This window comes from Anarhichas minor, unplaced genomic scaffold (genome assembly GCF_050575085.1).
Source record: "Anarhichas minor isolate MPS153535 unplaced genomic scaffold, ASM5057508v1 ptg000013l, whole genome shotgun sequence".
NCBI lineage: Eukaryota > Metazoa > Chordata > Actinopteri > Perciformes > Anarhichadidae > Anarhichas > Anarhichas minor.
Window position 1 is genome coordinate 1,782,683 of NW_027466459.1, and position 22,418 is coordinate 1,805,100.

Below are 22,418 nucleotides of genomic sequence, written 5' to 3' on the forward strand. Positions count from 1 at the left end.
GTGATGTTGTTCCCCTTTTCTGCTTTACATACAAAATAATGTTCCACCCATCAAAAGCATTTTCTCACTACCATGAGCTACACCGCCGGCCTACCTGACGGCTCCATCCCTGATCTGAAGTGGCTCACAGCGAGTGGCGTCCACACGGACAGACTGCGGTGTAAGACCTGTGTCCTCAAGTGTTGTGTGCGCATCTGCATAGTATTCATTATTCATTTTGAATACATTTAAAAATTGTAATCCTTCTAGGAATCCCCAATTTTACCAAATGTATTGTAATGTAATCATAATACTTTTTTTGTCTGTAATTTTAACGAAATACAGTTAAGCCTGAATAACATGCGCACAGTGCATCATGCTTCACCACTAGGCTACCACTCCTGCTTTCTGTCAATACAAACATTCAAGCTTATCGTGAACAAGTGGTAACATTTGGTCATCCTTTGTGTAGCCTGTTGAAGAGAGACAGAAAAGTAAGATATGCACACGAAAAATAAGAACACTGCTTTCATGTCCCGTGGACATGACTGGTGCAACGTTCTAACCACAGATCAAAGTAAACACACCTGCCTTGCCAGGCTATTCTCCCAATTAGCCACAATGAATCATCTGATATGAGAGATTTTCAGAAAGATGAGAGACTGATTTAACCACTTCTCTGTTTTTACTGTGTTACTAATGTGATCTGTGACCATCTGTGATGGGGACTGGGAATTAGGGCGTCTATAATAGACAAAGCACACACAACAGCATTTTGACACTTTGTATTTACCTTTTTTTATAACAGATATGGTCTATTAAGTACAATGCATATTTTGTACAAATAATAATATTGGAGACAACAAGCAGAGAATGTAATTTCAGAAAATGATTCACATATTGGTTGTACTTAATTGAGTATAATATTGTAATACTTTGTGATCACACAGACTAGGGATATTATTATTATATTATGTGACAGGTAATCAGGAGATGATAACTCATCTCCTGATTACCTGTCACATAATATAATCAGAAGTCCACTCCTCATGACATTCAGATCTTCAGAATTAGCTTCATCTCAACACCAACACCACTGTCTGGACTCCATCGGGGGTTTCAAACTCTGCTTACAGCTTAGTCACCCCCATGAAAATATATGATGCTACAATGAGGTCTAATCGCCAGAGACTGTTCACATTCCTCATCCTGTTGTGCCCAATTAAATATACAGTCACTCAATATGAAGTCTGTCCTGATTGAAATAAAAAAATGTATTTTAAGTTTAGTTTACTACTTCTACTTGAGTACTCTTTTTTGCAAAGTAACAGTACTTTTACTTGAGGACATTATTTGGCTTCTCTACCCATCTCTGTTATTAAAAAAAAAAAGCATGTGAATGCGTAATGAGAAGCCATGGCGAGAGCCAGCTGTGAGGTCCCGAGGTCTGGACCTCTGTACTGATTTCCTAAGAAACCCAGTCTCTTTGCATCTGCATGACGAGAACCCTCCTGAAAGTGACAGCTATCTGTGCCCATACTCTGCCTCTGATAGTATATATATTTCAATCAGGAGAGACTTGTTTTATAATTTAACAATGATTTATTATACAAGCGTCAAATATGAAAAGTGCAAAGTCTTTGGCGATTGGACTCCATCCTGAAGTACTATCACCGAGGGTAGGGATACTGAGGTACAACAGGCCTAATCCCCCCTGGAGTCCAGACACTGGTTGTGGTGGTGAAAGGAGTTGCTGCAATCTGATGATGAATCAGGAGAATGACTGTGATGCTGACTGGAGGTGACTGGGGTGGAGGCGGGTCACATCTGCTTAAAGCTGAAATGACAACTGACAGCAGCAGAGAGGAGAACACTTTAAAGTTTGACAGCAACGATCTGATTGGCTTAAGGAAACTGTGTGCCAAATCTGGTTGGTTACTTAAAAGTGCACACCTTGAGCTTGCGCTTGAGCTACATTTCAATCAGGAGAGACTTGTTTTATAATTTAACAATGATTTATTATACATGCGTCAAATATGAAAAGTGCAAAGTCTTTGGCGATTGGACTCCATGCTGAAGTACTATCACCGAGGGTAGGGATACTGAGGTCCAACAGGCCTAATCCCCCAAAATAAATTTATTTACATGAATAAATAAATACCTTACCTACTGCTGTGGTGAATTTCCTAAGAAAATAGAAAATTAGTCATGAGAGACATCTAAGGGTAGAACGTGAATGAGTAGATGTTAGACCCGAGGTAAGAGGTCCAGTTTAGTCAAAGCAAAGGATAGAGGAATGTCACGATGGACTGCAGACTAGGATACGGGGTCTGGAAGACCGCAGAGACAGGATCATGCGGGTCTAGATAGCCCATAGTGGAGTATGGTAGGATTTCAACAGATCCCGAAACATATGGCGGGGTCGGCCCTGCGGAGGGTCCGAGCACAGGACGGGATAGGTGAGGGTCAAGCTAGACCGCAGACAAGGATAGGTTGGGTCATGTTAGACCGCAGCGTAGGATAATCGGGGGTCACGTTTAGACCGCAGAGCAGAATAGGAGGGTTCAAGGGAGAACGTAGAACAGCATAGTTGGGGGTCTTACGGCCCCCGCATGTTTGGGGTCTCACTGCCTCAGCACAACCAGACCGGGTGAGCTCACCCGGGAAACTAGAACGTATGTCATACTTTGACAGGTCTCACATCATTCGGACTGCGAAATAGAAATTATGTCATATCTGACTGTGCAATTAGAAATGATCATCCTTGGACAGGTCTCACATCACTCGGACCAGGAAATTAGAAATAGGGCACCTCAGACCCTTTCTTTCTTTTAGGAAAGGAAAACGGTCCCGTCGGACCAGGAAACAGACACGTTAAGCCAGGTCACGTGAGACCAGGAGATTGGGAAACAGTGTTAGACCAATCAGGTGGAGAAAACGGTCGAGTCACACCAGAGAAATAGAGCAAGGTAAATGGGAGAGCACAGTATTATACAGTGCTGATAGGATATCCATTTGCACAATATAATGTGATACATACCTTAGTGTTATGATAAGGAACATTTCAAGAAGGATATTATGCTATCCCCTGCTATGAGATAATAATAACGTGACCTACTAATGATGCACCAATCGACGTGAACATGTCAATATGCATTCCTTACCGGATTTTAAGGCTTCAATGATCTTTGATTATCGAGGATGGTGTTGAGATCGGGGCAGATGTAAGACATGAAGGCAGAGGATGACCATCGACCCAATTTTTGTAGGGTAGTAGCGGAGATGCCTTGGTTAGCCGCCGAAGTAGCGGCCCCTATTCTAAAAGAGTGCCCTGAGTATAGCTGAGGTGAAATGAAGTCTAGCGAGGATAACCTCAAAATGAGAGTTAAACCAAGTTTTAGACAACAGACCATTACCTGGGGTAAGAAACAGGGGAGAAGTGGAGCCCGTAAAAGGTCTTAACCGTAGGAACTTAATCATGGACTGGAACGGGCAAAACCCAGAGTCTATGCGAGCCACAATAACAGAGCAAGCACCTCCGCATTTGGAGTGTTTGAGCCATAAGTCATAATGATTAGTATGAAAAGTCAAATCGGCAAAAGTGATGTCTATTTTAGAATTGAAGGAATTAGACAAGGTAGTAAACTCGCCACATCTGAGAAAAGCATAGAAAGCTAATGAAAACACCGCCTCCAGCAACTGAAACATTGGTAGAATGCACAGGAATATGCAAGCTGTCTTCCTGGAGGAAATCGTGGACGTTGGCATTTTGAATAACACTGCGCTGCTTGGTCTAGAGGACCTGCAATGTTGTGTGGGTCCGTGTCAGGCTCCCCTTCAATAAACCTGAAAGACCCAAGTGCCTAGGACCTTGATCACAAAAGTTATGATTTTTTCAAAGTTCCATTTTCGAAGTTCACCCACTTCCCAAAGTCGTACAAACTTAAATATGGTACCATTCGATCGGACTACAAATTTGTAAAGACGAAGCTAATTTACAAGTCTCTATGAGCTTCACAACAAAAGTTATTCAACATTTACCGGTTACGTTAAAGTTACTTGACTACACCAGTATGGGGTGAATTTGCAACTTCAATAACTCTGCGTTGCTTACTCCAAATGACCTGAAATTTGCTGTGTGTATGTCATGCTCCCCTTTATTTTTCCTGAAGAGGCCAAGTGCCTACGATGTTCCCAAGACAGCTTAACTAACCACTACCAGTTGTAAATGTGTATTAAAGTCAGAACTAACACTTCCCAAGCTTCTACAAGCTCGTGGATACCAAGCGCCAGAGAAAAGTTACGTGTCCATAACCCATTTTGAAATGGTTCCAAATCCCAGAACTACCCCTTCCAAGTTACAAGTCTCTACGACCTTCAGAAAAAAAAGTTATAACCCATTTCAATGTGGTTATAATCCCTTACACTGCAATGTTTTAATGGTCCATGGCAGGGGAGCTTTTCAGGACAGGCCTCAACTGATGTTTTAGTGTGTGAATTCTTTTTACATTTCACACTGACGTTCTTTCAGGGCGTTTAATCAAAACTAGTAGTCTAATGCCATAAATACAGAGGATTTCTTATATGTATTCAAACACTGTCCAGCTCAATGGCTGAACGGTGCTTTTTAAAATGCTGCCACTAAGAGTGCTCTCAGAGAAGAGGCTGTATTTGTGTTGGAGTGAACCCTCTAATTGATGATAATGGCAGAGCTGCAGGGGCAGCCGAGCTGAAAATGAAGAATCTATTAATCTGAATTGTAATTTCAAAAGCTTAAAAGGTATTATTGGATCTTTTTCTTTTTTTCAAAGGAAAGGCTAATAGAGGCGTTTTATCGCAGCTGAGATTTCAGGGAGACTTGGCATTATAATAAAACAGGTCTTACTTTCAAATCCTGAAATGTTATGTTATGATATGAACATATATCAGCTGGGACACTAGCTGACAGTTAAACCTACCACAGTGTCTCTTCACCTAAGCATACAGATGGATGACAATCTCAATACAAATAAAGAGACTGAAACTGCATGATGAGTGCTCAATACAATTCTGTTCCGACATAGTTTGGTTATGAAACCCAAAACCTGATACTTTCATCTGGGGCCTCTCACAAATCCTCTTCCGCTATGATCCAAAGTGTGTTTTTACACTTCAGATCAATTTCAGGTTTTACACGCATAACTACAGTGTGTGTTGACACTGAACACAGAAACACAGCTGACTTACAGTACTGTACCTGAATGCATCATGTGTAGTCAAAGATAAAGCATTGAAGCTACTGCTAAGATGCAGCTTTCACTACACATCCTGTATAGACACGGTGTGTAGAACAAACTACATAGTCAGCAGACCAAAATGAGTGTAGAAGTGAGGTCTGACAGGGTCAAGAAAGTTTACTTACTATAGATTGGTACCAGGAAGCTGAAGATGTGCAGTGTCACCATGACAACTGTCTTTGGAGGGATCACAGCTGCAGTCTCAATGGGCTTCACCACCTGTACAACACTATTAAACGGTAAGACAGAAAACTATCTCCCCCACACGTCTGTTGAAAAGCTTGTCAAAACTGAAGAATCCTGGAGGCTTTTGTGAGTTCATATCAGGTGGGATCAGATGGGAAATGGGTGCCAAGATTGGACAAACAACATTAAATGATAATGAGAAAATGGGACATATAGAATGCACAAAATGAACACCGAACCCTTGGCTGTCCATATGTGAGACATCAGCAGCAGCTCGGTGAGCCCCGTCACTGTGATCGTCAAGGTCTCCATCAGCACACTCTCGGTTGAGAACACAGTTGGAGCACAAAGCCACAACGTGAATTGAAAAGAGATCCACTGATACAGTGCACAACAAACAAACTGTTTACTCAGACAATAAGTTTACTCTCACACACATACAGATCCATTAATGAACAGGTAGACACACAAAGGACAAGCCAAGCTAGCACGCTGTGTCATGGCCCATTTAAAACACTAGGCCAGAGTTTTAGACCACCAAAAACAGATAAAACGCTCCAGAGGACGGATACGTTTGAAAACTGCCGACTGATTGGGTCTTAGCAGTCACGACAGTGGCGGCTGGTGGAAAATGTTCTAGGTAGGGCTGTGCCACATCCATTCCATTTCAGCAAACATCCCAGTATGATTTAATGCATTAAGGCAGGGGTCTTCAATGTTTTTCAGGCCAAGGACCCCCGACTATATATATTGTATAAAATTGTGTTTTATACTAAACTGGGCATAGTGCCATGTATAAACATGCCTCTTTATTGTGTATTCAATACTAAGCTATTCAAATAATACACAGGTTAATATATTCATGTTTTTATGTTAAACATGTGCAAGGTACAGTGAGTAGGGCGGCCGTACCACTGCCATTTATAAACATACCTTGTCAGCTGATACCAATGCCAATATCAACATTGTCTGTTAATTGCATGATAATCATGCATACAAGCTATTGAAATTTGAGGTTTTCATTTTAAACATAAATGTGGAAACTAAAATGAGTGATGGCCTATTAGTACCACTGCCGTGCATAAAGATACCTGTTATCTTTCATACAATACTGAACTATTAAAATAATGGACACATTCATGTTTTTTGGCTCATAACAATGTCCATACACTTATAATAATATACTGGCCTCAGTAGTTGGCTGTTGTGGAAAGGAGCTGCAGTGTTTTAGCAGGAATATCTTGCAAACATGATTGCACAAAGATTCTTGGGTGAAGTAAATGTTGTTTTTTACATCATCAAGTATGTGTCAAGCCATAGCCTAGTAAAAGTAGTATGTTATATTCGAAAATGTATAAAGGGAAATCTGGGAGAGCCAGTTTGATTGGACCTGATGCAGCTGATTTAATGATTGTTACCTATAATTTACAGGCCCTATGCAGCTATAGCCTAAAGGCTCATGCTTACATTGTTTAGCCTAAGCTATATGCTGATTGTATAATATTGGGCCTCATTTACTAATATGTGCGTAGAAATGTTATTAGTTAGCGTATAAAATAAGTGCACATGCAAAATGTCCAACAGATTTGTTCTCACCACCAAAGCATTCTATATCGGCAGGCCTATGCATGCTATTCATGCTGAGAATACTGCCACGCCTGCATTTTCTATACAAAGAAATGCATTTGCATCGAGGTTTATTGTGGAGAAAGTGGTGACGTTGTAAAAAATAGACACAAGGCCCCAAAACAAAAACACAACTACAGAAGGAATTAGGACATTAGTGTTGGAAGGCAAAAAACGTGTTTCCACAGGAGTGACAATGATAGTGGCTTGGGCTGCAATACCCAGGACGGTGAACGTTGTGTCCCCTGAGATACGGATTGTGGCTCTAAAAAAAAGAAATGGTTTGATTTTGATTTTTAAATCTATAACCTATAAATTTATGATTTGTGATATCAAATACAAAATAAATTTAATTGTACCGAAAAGTTCATAAATGTGTTCATAACGTTGACATTTAAATTTGAAATAAAGATTCGAATGCGGAGCACCTTCTTTTTCTATTGCACGTCTACTCATTCCCTTTAAACGCAGAATTTCTGCATAATTATAGATAAAGATTAGGCTACGCTATGATTATTAGTATCATCAGAATCATGTCATCCAAATGTTTCCAATAACTCCAGGGTGTTGTTATTTCCAGTCAAAATGTATTTAAAAAAGATAGATGTAATCATTTCCAAATTTCACGTCATTTTATCAACCAAAGTATTCAGTTTTAATCCTTATTTGTTGCAGATACACCTTTCAAAGAACACATTTTCACTGCAGAAAAGCACCATTTAAATAACAATGCAGTAAGTTATAAAGTCAATCTAATGTCATTGTTCAACAGGGTTGCGCAATGAAATGCACACTGCTAGATTGTGGATTTCCTCTCTATATGAAGCGTCATCAATGTTCGTTATGCGGCCAATGACAATAGTGTCATCTGCAAGCTCGGTTCACAGCGTGGACAGTAGGGGGCTGAGCACACAGCCCTGGGGGGCTTCAGTGTTCAACACTAGAGTGGAGGATTATTTTAAGATGTGTGAAGACTGAGCAGTGGCAACAGCATCCACTGTGGATTTGTTGGCTCAGTATTCAAACTGGTAAGGGTTCAGGCTGGTTGGGATGTTGTTTTTGATATGCTGGAACAATGGCATGCCGCTGAATGTGGGATGAAACTGTGATTGGTTTAATTCATGTTACGCCCCAAACATACCTATGATTTATTAAGACACTTAGAACAAACCCCTTGCCTCTAGCACCATACTTTGTGGCCAGATGATGCACTTTGGACACACCCTAAGCACTTGTGCCATGCATTTAATACCATGCACTAAAGATTGTATAAATAGGGCTATGAATATGAAATATGAATATGAAGGCTATGAGGTGCTTAAATGGCAAAAACAAATCATTTTAGAAAAAGACCTGAGTGCAATCAGTCTTTTGTTTCAAAGTGTTGAGATAAGTGCTGCTTGCATGCATTACTGATGATCAGATCTGCTACCCCTCACATGTACTCTAGCATGCCTGCTATCTTTCCTCATTGCACCCTAACAAGATAAACACCTCACTTCAGGCTCTGTGTGGGTATTCTTTCCATTGAAGGACATTTGATTTTGCAGACGGTGCATGGGGCCTGTGAGCAATGTGCTTAATCCTCTATTTATGCAATAGGCTTTCTGAGAGAGATGTAAAGGGAGACACTGTGACAGGAGCTTCCCAGGCCTCACATGCACTGGGACTCAGAGGGAGCGTTCATCTGTCTTAGGGAGCGCTTGCTATGCTTATCTTAATTGATGGCAAGCTATTTCTGGCTGCCACGCAATAGCCTTTCACATTATTGTCTCCCCCCCACCCTCTTCTCTCCACTGGCTCTCTCTCGCTCTTCCCCACTCGCAATTTCCTCTCTTTCTGTTTATCTCACTCTCTTTTCTTTAGTCCCCCTACATTCTTTTCCACCACCTCCCTTTCTCTGCTTCTGATTCAATCTGTATCTCCTCAGTTCTTCCAGGGTGATTTATTGGCTCTGGTCTACCTGGTCTGAATTCCTACCTGCATTATGGAAATCTTGTGATGCTTAATGCCAGCAGTGCTGCAGGCTAACTCCCCCGGGGAATGTGTACAGGCCAAACTCTGCATCAGCTGCTCCATCACACACACACACACACACACATACATAACACAAGCCACAAGGTATTGTGTAGGTTTCAAAAACTATAGAGAATGTCTTTAGTCTTTCCAGGAGTCAGCTGTTTCATTTAAATCGTTTCAAATTGAATCTCTTACCCCATTCCCAGTGATCTTGCATCTTGAGCAGCACAGCAATAGGATTAATCTGATTGGATACAAGCGAAAACCAAAATGATTTACTAGCTTGTCTCTGATACATTATTGGTATCGATACCTATGTTCCCTATTCCACTTGGCTTATCGACACATCCATCCATCAAAACATCACACACGTTGTGCAGGTTCTTCCACGCATGCACACACTTGATCACATAAGAGCTAAACGTGGTGACGTCATACTTTCAGTCTGAATATGCCATGAATCTTTGATAGCTTTGAAATAGTGGTCTCATGAGTTCCTACCTCTCCAGCTTTTCTTCAATGTGTGTTGCTGTGATGAAAGTCGGCAGATTCTGGTTCTTACACACTCACCCTGAAAAAAGTCCTGTCCTGCAAATTTTCTGTTTGTTTCAAATAATAACATTACATTACATTACATTACAGTCATTTAGCAGACACTTTTACCCAAAGCGACTTACAATAAGTGTATTCAACATCGGTTTTCGAGAGAACTACTAGTCACCAGAAGTCATAAGTGCATCTCCTTTTTTATTAAACAAGCATCTAAGAGCATAAACCAGAGCCAACGTACAGTGCAGAAACAAACGAATGCAATAAGTGCCACAAACTAATATGAATACAATAAGTGCAATAAGCTAGTATGAATACAATAGATGCTAAGTAAGTGCTAAGTGGAAGGTTAAGGGTAGGCCTTCTTGAAGAGATGAGTTTTCAGCCTGATGAAAGATGGGTAGCGACTCTGCTGTCCTGACGTCAGTGGGGAGTTCATTCCACCACTGTGGGGCCAGGACAGAAAACAGCCGCGACCGGGTCGATCGGCCGTAGGGACCTCTGAGCGACGGGGCAACCAATCGCCCCGAGGCAGCAGAGCAAAGTGGTCGGGCGGGGGTGTAGGGCTTGACCATGGCCTGGAGATAGGAAGGAGCTGTTCCTTTCACTGCCCTGTAGGCTAGCACCAGAGTCTTAAACTGGATGCGAGCTCTTACAGGGAGCCAGTGTAGAGAACGGAGAAGGGAAGTTGTGTGGGAGAACTTGGGGCGATTGAACACCAGGCAAGCTGCAGCTTTCTGGACAAGCTCCAGAGGTCTGATGGCCGATGCCGGGGCTCCGGCAAGTAGTGAGTTGCAGTAGTCCAGGCAGGAGATGACAAGAGCCTGGATTAGCACCTGCGCCATCTCATCAGTGAGGAAGGGGCAAATCCTCGTGATGTTGTAGAGCAGGAATCTGCAGGAGCGTGTAACCGATGCAATGTTTGCTGAGAATGACAGTTGGTCATCCAGGGTCACACCCAGGTTTCTCGCAATCCGAGTTGGCGTCACCACGTTATCATCAATGGTGATGGACAGGTCTCAGTGCGGGCAACCCTTCCCCGGGAGGAACAGTAGCTCGGTTTTGTCCAGGTTGAGCTTGAGGTGGTGTGTCGCCATCCACCTCGAGATGTTAACCAAGCACACAGCAATGCGTGCCTCCACTTGAGTGTCACCGGGGGGAAATGACAAGACCAGCTGGGTGTCATCGGCATAACAATGGTTAGAGAAGTCATGCGAGCGAATAACAGAACCCAGAGATGTTGTGTAGAGCGAGAAGAGAAGGGGGCCCAGAACTGAACCTTGCGGAACCCCCGTAGTCAGCATGCGTGGTTCCGACACGGCCCTCCTCCATGTCACCTGGTAGGATCGACCTGTCAGGTAGGATGCAAACAGGGAGAGTGCAGAGCCTGAGACGCCCATCCCCTCAAGGGTGGAGAGGAGGATCTGGTGGTTCACCGTGTCAAACGCTGCAGACAGGTCCAGGAGAATCAGGACAGAGGAGAGAGTTAGCTCTCGCTGTGTGAAGCGACTCCGTCACCGCAAGGAGGGCTGTCTCTGTCGAGTGACCCACTCTGAACCCGGACTGGTGGGGGTCCAAGAGGTTGTTTTGGTGGAGATAGGAAGACAGTTGAGTAAAGACAGCACGTTCAAGTGTTTTGGAAAGAAAGGGTAGAAGAGAAACCGGTCTGAAGTTCTTGACATCAGAGGGGTCAAGTGATGGTTTCTTCAGAAGGGGGGTGACTCTGGCAGTCTTGAAAGCCGTGGGAAAGCATCCTGAAACGAGGGATTTGTTGATGAGGTGGGTGAGGAAAGGAAGGAGTTCAATCGCAATAGACTGAAGAAGAGGGGAGGGTATCGGGTCAAGGGAGCACGTGGTGGGTAGATGTAACAAGGTTGAGGACCTCGTTAGGGGAGAAGGGAGCAAGATGGTGCATTTTTATTTATTTTTTTTAAAGAAAAAAGGCAGAAAAAAAGGGAGAAAAGGGAAAGAGAAAAGAAAAGGAAGAAAAAAAAGAGAAGGGAGGGAGAGCGTTGGGGGAAGAGCTGGAGATGGTGGACAGGGACACTGAGAGAGTGAGGGAGAGGATGGACAGGGACCGGGGGGCTGAGAGGAGGACCTAATTGAACTCTTTTCTTCAGGATTTGTCCTTCATTTTACCGCTGTCAACCTTTAAGGAGCCAAATTTACGGCCATTACATGAACAGTTGCTTTATCAAACACTGACCAAATTGATGCAGTGTTGTTCCAGGATTTAATGTTTCCAGTTCAGATTCACAGTCAGTTTTTATGATATAAAATGAAAAGCAATCACAGCTGCCAGTCCCAATCAGACCAAGTCAGTATGGTGTGAAAATGGTCTCATAAGTATTCACAGACATATGTCAAGTTACGTAACTCGTAAAACACAATGCACCAATTATTATTCTATTATGCTGTTGTTATTATTAGTAATAATAATGATTACATTATTATTTCGTCTAATATTAGTGCTACTACTGCTATTACTACTCTCATTATATGTATTATATGTATGTATGTGCGTCGAAAGGAGTCAGCTGAGGTGGTTCGGGCATCTAATTAGGATGCCTCCTGGACGCCTCCCACTGGAGGTTTTCCAGGCACGTCCAACTGGGAAGAGACCCCGGGGAAGACCCAGAACACGCTGGAGAGATTACATCTCCCAGCTGGCCTGGGAACGCCTCGGGATCCCCCAGAATGAGCTGGAACATGTTGCCGGTGAGAGGGAGGTCTGGGTCGGCCTGCTTGCCCTGCTGCCACCGCGACCCGACCCCGGATAAGCGGTGGAAAATGGATGGATGGATGGATTATATGTATTATATCAGTCATATGGATTGACTATGTTGTAATTTTAGTATGTTACACAGTTACAGTTACAATTACACAGTTTCGCCTTGCTTATAACTCTCTATTAGGACTGTTATTTCTGATCCCACCCTGTGCCCAAGTGTGGCACAGGTTTGCAAAGAGTCCTTGGCCACAAATTTAGCAAAAGTCTATTTGGCAGGTGACCAACGCACTGAGCAGGGCGCACTTGACTGCAATCTGGCCGAACTGCTGGTTCCACCAGAGCCTGTGGTGTCCTCTAGTGCACACAGACCATCAACTAAGCACCATCTTATGAAGATAAAGAGATAAAAAACAAGTGCTCTGTGCAGAGACAGACTGATTCTGAGGACTGGCAGGATGGACATCTGAAACATGATGCATCACTAGTAACATGAACGTATGTATCCAGTTACAAATATTGTTAAGTTGTCAAATATTCATTCTACGTTACAATATTTATGTTTATTTACAAATGATGATGTACAAGTTTTAAATTAGAGGAATACAGAAACAAATCATTCTGCATGTATTAGTGCATTGTCTTTTACGAGACATGAGTCATGTCTAATAATTTATGAGTCACATGCTCCCTGTATTTGTGGATTTTGTGGGTGATTTGTGGATTTTGATATCCACAAAATGCTGCCGGACCCCAGTCTCCAGTTTTTCATTGAGGTTGACGCTTCTGATGTGGAGATAGGGGCAGTGCTCTCTCAGCGCTCTCCTTTGCCGAGCAAGGTTCACCCATGTGTTTCTTGTTTCCAGGAGCTTGTCTCAAACTGAGAGGAATTACACTCGGGTTACGTCGGAACCGAGGAACTACTGGACTTTAGTTATGGGAGGCAATGACATGACCTGAATAATGACATGACTGGTGAAACAAATTGAAACTAAATATCATGAGAAGAGATAGCACGGAAAATAAGATATACATTTATATACACATCATGAATGGAAGATAAATACCCATTGATTTTTAACATAGGCTATAGGAAAAACAGAGAACCTTATTCAAGGAAAAGAAAAATATTACAGAACCCCTGTGAGGTTTATATTCTCATAAAGACCAGGATACATAAACACATCCAGTCGATGGATCCAAAAATCTTCCTTCTGGTTTAGTTTCGGTGTCCTGTTACCAACTCTGTTAGAGGAGTCCTCAATTAACTTGGATTGAGTTCACTCATAACTCCCTTCCTGTCTCAGCCACAGGTCTGTCCCCATTCCAGTTTGTCCACGGTTATCAGCCACCGTTGTTTCTGGAGCTCGAGGTATAGGCCTGTGTGCTGTCTGCGTGGCCACTGGTGCTCCCTTACATGGAGGTGGACCCGGGCTGCACTTCTTTGGATTAACGAGCGTTATAGGAGAGTGGCAGACAGGCAACGCAACGCAACACAGCTTCTTATTATCTGGCGTGTCAGAAGGTCTGGCTGTCCCCTCAGAACCTCAATCTTCAAGTGGAATCTCTTAAATTGGCCCCCAAATACATCCAACGTGGTTAATCCTGGTGGCGGTTTGGCTACGCCTCCCTAGGACCATGCGTGTACACCCCAACTGTCCCTTCTCCAAGGTGAAACCTGTCATCAGTCCTTTGGTTTCCTCCCCCCCAAATCATTGATGTTGAGCCTGCTTGCTGTACTGTAACATCCTGATGTTTGTCCTGCTTCTTATCAAGTTATTTCAGATGAATTAATACTGGTTGTTTCAGATAGCAAATACAGTCTGGTGACATTTTCTCATTTTCTTTTTTGATATCTAAGAAAAATGAATGTTTTCACTGAGCTATCATTTCACTTTGTGTTGTCTGCACAAGAGGAGAGTGAACCAGCTTGACGGACTGAAGTAAAACTGGTAGAATGGCAGAATGGAAGAGGGAGTGATTGCTTCCAACAGCTCAACGCTGACTCCTCTCAATCTGGCTCTGTTTCAACAGTTTAAAATGTGTTTCTCCTGAGAAGCATTTTATTTGGACATCAGTCATACATGTCTCACCACTTGTTTGAAGTGTCAGTGCAGAAGACAGCGGCTCCAACAGAGTGCACCTTAGTGGCCACCGATAGCTACTGATGTCATTCTGTGACAGAGGCTGAGAGACAAGCTTTCTGATGAGCAAAAGCCTCCATACACAGAGAAGAGAAATATAAACCTCACAAGTTAAAGTATGATTTTTTTTTGTAGGTACAGTGTTCATCTTGACAGAATCAGTTTTTATGGGCTCTGCAAAGCTTTTAGGGTCTTTCAGCTCATTCTTTGAGTTTACATTGCACAACATTACCATTTTGGTTCATTCTGGTCACTCTCAGGAACCTTGTTTATACTGCCTGCTCAGCAGAGACTGATAAGAGACTAGCTGGTAAACATAGTGGACCCTTTAAGTGTCAGTTAAACCAGAGTGCAAATCTATGATCAAGTTATTTCCCGCAGAGATGAAAATAAATGATCAATGAAATATACTGGGAGGAAAGATTATCTACATAGTAGCCTGAGAGAAGATACTCCCTGTCTACTGGCTCCGTCCCTCCCGCCCTCAAACTCGCCTCAGTCACACCCATCCTCAAAAAACCTGGCCTTGACCCCGACATTCACAACAATTACAGACCCATCTCCAATCTCCCTTTTCTGTCTAAAATACTGGAACGCATTGTTGCCCATCAACTGAAAACTCACCTGGACTCAAACCAACTATATGAACCATTTCAATCCGGATTCAGATCTCATCACAGCACAGAAACTGCCCTCATCAAAGTCACCAACGATCTCCTCCTCTCCTCTGATGAACACTCCCTCAACATCCTGATACTGCTCGACCTCAGCGCAGCCTTCGACACCATCAACCACTCCATCCTCCTTTCACGTCTCGAGTCCTCCCTCCACATCACTGGCACAGCCCTCTCCTGGTTTAAATCATACCTCTCCGACCGTGAACAGTTCATCAGCATCAACAAATTCAAGTCTGACACAGCCCCAGTCTCTCAAGGTGTCCCCCAAGGTTCAGTACTCGGTCCCCTCCTCTTCATCCTCTACCTGCTCCCCCTTGGTGACATCATACGCCACCATGGTCTCCAGTACCACTGCTATGCTGACGACACCCAGCTCTACATCTCCACCAAATCCATCACCCCCACCATCCACTCCACCATCACCAACTGCCTCACAGATATAAAAACCTGGATGCAAGCAAACTTCCTCAAACTCAACACCGACAAATCTGAAGTCCTCATCATCGGCCCCAAATCATTAAACAATTCCCACCACGACTTCTCCCTCTGCATCGATGGCATCACTGTTCCTGCCTCCACACATGTCCGTAACCTCGGGGTCATCTTCGATCAAACTCTCTCATATGAACGCCACGTCAATCACATCACAAAAACCGCCTTCTTTCATCTCAAAAACATCGCCCGTCTCCGTCCCTCCCTCTCCTCCGCAGCCGCTGAAACACTCATCCACGCCTTCATCACCTCTCGACTGGACTACTGCAACAGCATCCTGTACGGCTCACCCACCAAAATCATCAATAAACTACAATACATCCAGAACTCAGCTGCCCGTCTGCTCACCCACTCCCGCACCAGAGACCACATCACCCCAGTCCTTCAAAACCTCCACTGGCTCCCCATACAGCAAAGAATCCAGTTCAAGCTCCTCCTCATCACCTACAAAGCCCTCCACAACCTTGCCCCTTCATACCTTTCGGACCTCCTGTACCATCACATTCCCAACCGCAACCTCAGATCTGCTGACGCCAACCTCCTTACCCCCCCTACTCTGTCCAAGCATCGGACCTGGGGGGACAGGGCCTTCTCCGTTGCTGCCCCCTCCCTCTGGAACTCCCTGCCCCAACACCTCAGACATTCTTCGTCACTTGCCACTTTCAAAACTGCACTTAAAACTCACCTATTCAAATCTGCTTTTAACCTCTAAAGTCAGTCATGTATGTTTTCTTTCTTTCTTTTCATGTTTATTTTATTTTATTTATTTTTTTCTTACTGTTATGTCGTATATTTTGTTCTTATTATAAATGCTTCTATTGTTTCTGTTTTTAACATGTAAAGTGTCTTTGAGTGCCTTTTAAAGCGCTATATAAATAAAATGTATTATTATTATTATTATGTATGAGTTCATCACACAAACAGCGCTGGAATCGTTCAGACCAGACATTGAACTGTGAGCAGTTGCAGGCTACAGCATGTAGTAGGTCACACACAGGCCACAGCAACGCTGCTTCATCTTCCGCTCACCGCTGTGACAACTATGAGTCTTAAAAAGAAAGGTCCTAAGAATTATCGATGAAATGCTGAAACCAGAGGATACTGTCATTGGTTTTCTTTGTCATCTCTTCAACACCTCTCTCCATCATTCTCTCCCTGCTTTTCTTTTCTTGTTTTTATTCAGAGGAGCGTCATTGAGCTCATCATCACAGTTCACAGTTCATCAGTGATTGTCTGCTTGGGCTCCATCTCCCCTTTAATATCTGAACCACGCACAAACTCCTACACGTAGGTTTGTATCACTATACTGATACTGATAGGACTTTACACAAACACACACACACACACACAGAAGATTTATTATTCTCACTGAGAAGTGCCACCAGGCACAGATATATGGATGGATATTTAATTGTTATTGGTTTTTGTCCTTTCCCTCTGGTCCACCTTGTTTTCTGTCTCTATTTTCTATTCTGTTTCCATTCCAGCTGTGCTTCAGGGGTTTACAGAAAATTCTAAGATACAATTCGCCATCACAATCTCCTCTGCCTCGGCCAGGCTACGCTTGGCTGCCACTGTGTGTGTGTGTGTGTGTCTGTGTTTGCTTTAGGTGACGAGAGTAATTGAAAAAGAGTGTCACGTATGAAGTGTCTCAACAACCTGTGTGTGTGTACATGCATATATTTCAGTCTGCTGATAGAAGGCTATGTTGCCACCATAGTGTTACATGTTGCATATTTTATATTTATTTAAATGTCAAAGACAGTGAACATTAATCAATATCAATGTAAATGTGGCACTCTCCACCAAGACACTCGTTTTCATCTGCATCTCCTTTACTGAAATTAGTTTAGCAAGTGCTCTGATTACGCAACTGTTGTGTCTTTTAACTACCTGTCCACACAGGAAGTGGGAATGTGTAGCATTGTGTGCATTGGCAGCTACTGCTTTACATTTCAGTAATTATCTGAGCAGTTTTATGATTAAATGTACAGCGTGAAGGACTGACAGAGCTGGAAGAACTTCTGGGAGAATTTCTTTCACAGCAGTCTAACAAACATCCACTGAACAGATCCGATGTGTAAAGCTAACGGCTCAGCTGCTAATCTTACTGTTCTAGTCGTCATGGTGACTGGTCAGAATGTGTTGGTGTCTGCGTTTTATTATGTGTTTATAACAATATCATCATCACACAAGTTGTCTGAATTGACATTCATATTGTGTGCTAATATATTATTTCTTCTTCTAAAACAGAGCCAGTGGAGACTCATCTAGTTTGAGTTATGCCACTACACTGCACAGTCTAGCTACATACAATTATTATTGTGTATTATTGTCAATAAAATATAATATTTAGTTGGGTGAGTACAAAACAATGTTTGATACTTTGTCAAGGGCTCCCATGGATGACACTTGGGCTCCTGTGCCGTACTCCGAGAGGGATACCTCTGAAAATGTCCAAGTTACAGAAGAGGACATTTGAAAAACCCAGCAGGAAGATACTTTTATCAAGTGCCTGTAAATCATGGAAACAGGGGAAGTGATTGAAAATACCAAGTTTATTGTTTTGGTAGACAAAGTATACCAAGCAATGACCTCTCAAACCCCTTACGAGGTCAACATTCCTTATTCACCCCACCAACAGCTTATCCATTGTTGTCATGATGATCATTTAATTAAATTTCAATTCAATTTATTTAATTTTCCCCAGAGGGCTTTACAATCTGAACAATATCATGCCATTTCAGGACAAACAAAACATACAAAAGGTGTGCCCTTGTGTATTGGCCTAAGATGAGCATGGATATGAGATGTGGGATGTTGCCAAGTTAGCCAGCTCAACAAACCTATGCCATAGAAACCTCCTGGGAAATGATTTGGCTGTCAGAAAGTAATATATAAATATAGTTAGTATGCTTAAATTATACATTAAGGCTGATACAAACCCACGAAAATGACAGAATAAGCAATTAAAAGAAAGGTATCGCAAGAAGATAAGTTTTGAGTTTGAATTCAACAGAATCAGACTGTCTGATGTCCAAAGGGAGGTTCACTAACAAGGACCATGCCAATAACAGTATGAGTTTCGAGAGGTTTATTGCAGTAGTGTAGGGGTAGAGGGATGAAGGGATGTAGAGTAGAGGGATGAAGGGATGTAGGGTAAAGGGATGAAGGGATGTAGGGTAGACGGATGAAGGGATGTAGGGTAGACGGATGAAGGGATGTAGGGTAGAGGGATGAAGGGATGTGGGGTAGAGGGATGAAGGGATGTGGGGTAGAGAGATGAAGGGTAGGGTCAAGGTAGAGGGATGTAGGGTAGGGATGGAGAATGGAGGGATGTAAGGAATAAGAAACAAGGAGGGTTGTAGAAAGGACGTTAGGCGAGTGATGGGAGACCGTTGGTGTCCAGCGGCTGGCAAGAACGGGGGAATGGAGACTGTAGGGTGGGGGCCGTCTCTTCGGAAGCTCTGGCGTTGCAGAGTCCCCAAAAGATAGCTCCATAAAGACAGATGCCGATGGGCGTTTCTGGTGTCATTCGGTTTGGAACGAACTTATGTAAGCGGGGGAAGACCAACAACCAAGTATCCTGAGGATGTGGTCGAAAATTCCTTGGCTTGAAGCGGTGGAGGCGGCGGCGAGTAAACTCGGGGGGTATTCTGGATCGGGCTAAAAAGAAAGTGGTGGTGAGCCCGAGACCGCAACAGGGGATTTTGCGGAGGCGTTTGGCTGGCTGAACTTGAGCTTAAGTAGTCGCGGATGAGTTTGTACGGACTTGAGTATGAGTCTGGTCGGGAAAGGTAGATGGGTCGAGGTGGACCATATTGGTTGGTCTTGCGGCATTTGAGGTGATAGACTGTGTCGGGAGGATGGACGTGATGTCTGACGCGTTGGCGTGTCGGGACGGATGGAGTTCAAGGCGGTGAACTCGGAGCAGCGAAAGAAGTCGGCAAGAACGTGGACTTTAATGCTTTGTCCATGAAGGGAGACAGATAACCTCAGCGGAGCGTGAGGATTCCGCAGGTGAGGAGGTCCGAAGTGAGGGGCAGCCGTTTAGGCGTAGTTTGGCTTTACAGACCTTCGAGTAGCATGGCGATGTGTGAGTGGGTAGAGGCTGGGCACAGAGCCCCTGAGGACAGTTTAGTGTAGAAGTTAATTCCGCTTATGTAAACCTGTACGGTGGAGGGCTTGACCATAAGGAGAGAAATGGATAAGTGACTGAAGTTCGTGGGGGTAAGGATGTCGATTGACGGGAATGGAAGGTTGAAGGAGGTGCGAAAGCTTCTAAGCGGTTCCGTCCGGTGAGGTACGATGAGTGCTTGGGGGGGCGAAGTTGTTGAGGATGCCATCTGCGCTATTTTCTGAGTAGATGGCAATGGTCTTTATTGGACCGTTCATGCCCCAAAAATAATGGCTACTATGACGATGGAATATGTTTTGTAGATCGTGGAAGAAGGCGTGGGGGATGAGAATTCAAGCGGCCAAGGACCGATTGTCACTGTAGAGGCCGTCAAAGCTAATGGAGGGTGCTGCGTCTGTGAAAAGCTGGATTTCTTCCGGCTTGGTGATGTGTTCGTCGTGGAAGAAGGAGATGATGTTCCGGGAGGAGAGGACAAATAGAAGGACAGTAGAATTAAGTGATGCAACGAGAGGTTGCGGTGGCAAGACGTTTGTCCGGATTCAGGTAAGCAAATTTTCCGGCTGCTCTTGGACGGACACATGGCAGAGTGATACGCGTCCTTCCGAAGGAAAACAAAAAGGTACCGGTAGTCGGGTTCGGTGGTAAGGACTTTGGAGGTGCTGGTGATGTCTGCCTTAGGCGACCGGCTTCTTCGCCTGCGAGGCGGATGGGGGACGTGGCGTGATCGATTCTTATGCACTTCATGGAGTAGTCCAGGCTGGGAATTAGGTGGAGCCTGGTGATGTCTGCGCAGGTGGGGAGTGGCTGTTTCAGTGCAGCGGCCGAGCTTGGTTAGCAATTCCCAGGAGATGTGGGGATTGGGTGTGGATGGCTTGATAATTGGGCGAGATCCATGTTGTTACCGGTAATCGATGCCTGTGTTGTGTTGAACGGAAAGGCAGAAGCGAGGGAAGAGGAAAAGATGCTGGGATGCATGTGCGTGGGTTGGAAGTGCAGATTGGGGAAAAGAGACTGCAGGGTGAGATATACCTGATGCAGAGAGAGTAAGGAGGGGGTACGATACGAACTGGCCCTCTGGAGGGGCTGGTGTGAGTGACTGGGCTTGTCTGGCCATGTTGTGCGTTGTGACGTCATCGACGTAGCGCCTGACGCTGGTGGCTCAGTGATCGAGGGAGGTGTAGTGCTGAGCAGCCGTGAGCAGTTTGAAAAGTTTTGCTTTTCTGTCGGACTGGTGGAAATGGATATTGAGCTGGGTGAGTGCGTGCTTCAGTCGAGAGACTGTCCACTCGGAAATGCGGGATGTATGGGGGCCATCGGAGCGTCCCTCGGACTCCGGATCTCCCCCTTGGGTTGTTGGAAGGCGAAGGACCGACGACTTCGGAATTATCCGAGGATAGGGTTAGCTGTGGCTAAAAGTGAAATTGGTAGGGGGAGAATAAGTCGGAGGACGCTGGATTTGTCTGCTGGCGGAGCTATGGAAATAAGGAGGCGCATTTAAGATGGGATGGCAACGCTAGTGGGGGTAGGGGTCGAGGAAGAGAAGGGGGGGCGGCATGGGTGGGAAGAAACAACTGTTGCATCCCTGGACAAGATAACCAACCCCGAGCTGCCCCTGGAGTTAGCCAAATTTGGCCGAGGTGGGTGGAACACGGAAGGTAGAAGTAACAGAACATGAAAGGATGCCAGGATGGATGTGCCTGGGTTAATCGTGAAGTTAGAGGGAAAAACATTGCGAGATGTCTCTGGCGCGGGGGGAGCTTGACGGCCAGAGTTAGTATGGCATGGGACAACTTAAGGCAGGACGCAGACATGATGCTGTCACAAATTCCCCTTCATATTAGTTTGTTTTCATCCTGTCTGCTTGTTTAATTATCTCTCCTGTCATTTCAGATCCTACCATTCACACCCGATCACCTCTCATTCCCCTCACCTGGTACTCCACGCCCATCTCACCTGCAGCCCATTCCCTCATTAGCCCTCACTATTTAGGTCCCCTCACTTGCACTTGTTCCCTGCCAGATTGTCTTGTGTGTTATTGCCAAGTTCTCCAGCGTATCTTTATATTGTTCCTGATCTGCCTGTTCCGACCCTGTCTGCCTGTTTTCAGCCTTGGATTTTTGCCTGCCCCTTATTGGATTTGTTCACCTGTTTGACTGACCTCCCGGTTTTGACCCTGCCTGAACTCAAGTAAAATAACTAAACTTGTATTTTGTCTCCGAGTTGTGCTTTTGGGTTCAAGTATCTGTAATCCTTACAGATGCAGGGTAAAGCACAAAGGTTTGAGCAACTGTTAGCTGGTTTAAAAAAATTATGTGCTCTTTGCAAGAGATCATCAGTAATCGCTAATAAGATCCACATGCATAGACTTTCTCAGAAAGGACATATCAAACCTATTAGCTACATGTTTGATTATGATAAATGATTGCTGTGCTTTGCATAAGACCAAACACATTTATGGTCCATGGAAAACATGGAGGCCATATTATTAATATGTTTTACTTAAGGGACTACCCTCCCTCAAGAATTAATAAAATAAAAATAATTATTACAATACCGTTTCCTTTTCTGCCCCTGGAGCCAGATTGGCAATTTTTCAACATCCAG

The 22,418-nt window shown here is 44.0% G+C and overlaps 1 pseudogene; it reads left to right on the plus strand.

The window, feature by feature from the left end:
• Nucleotides 1-21,318: 21,318 nt before the first annotated feature.
• LOC142948810 (general transcription factor II-I repeat domain-containing protein 2A-like) overlaps nt 21,319-22,418 on the plus strand; it is a 53,521-nt pseudogene continuing 52,421 nt past the window's right edge.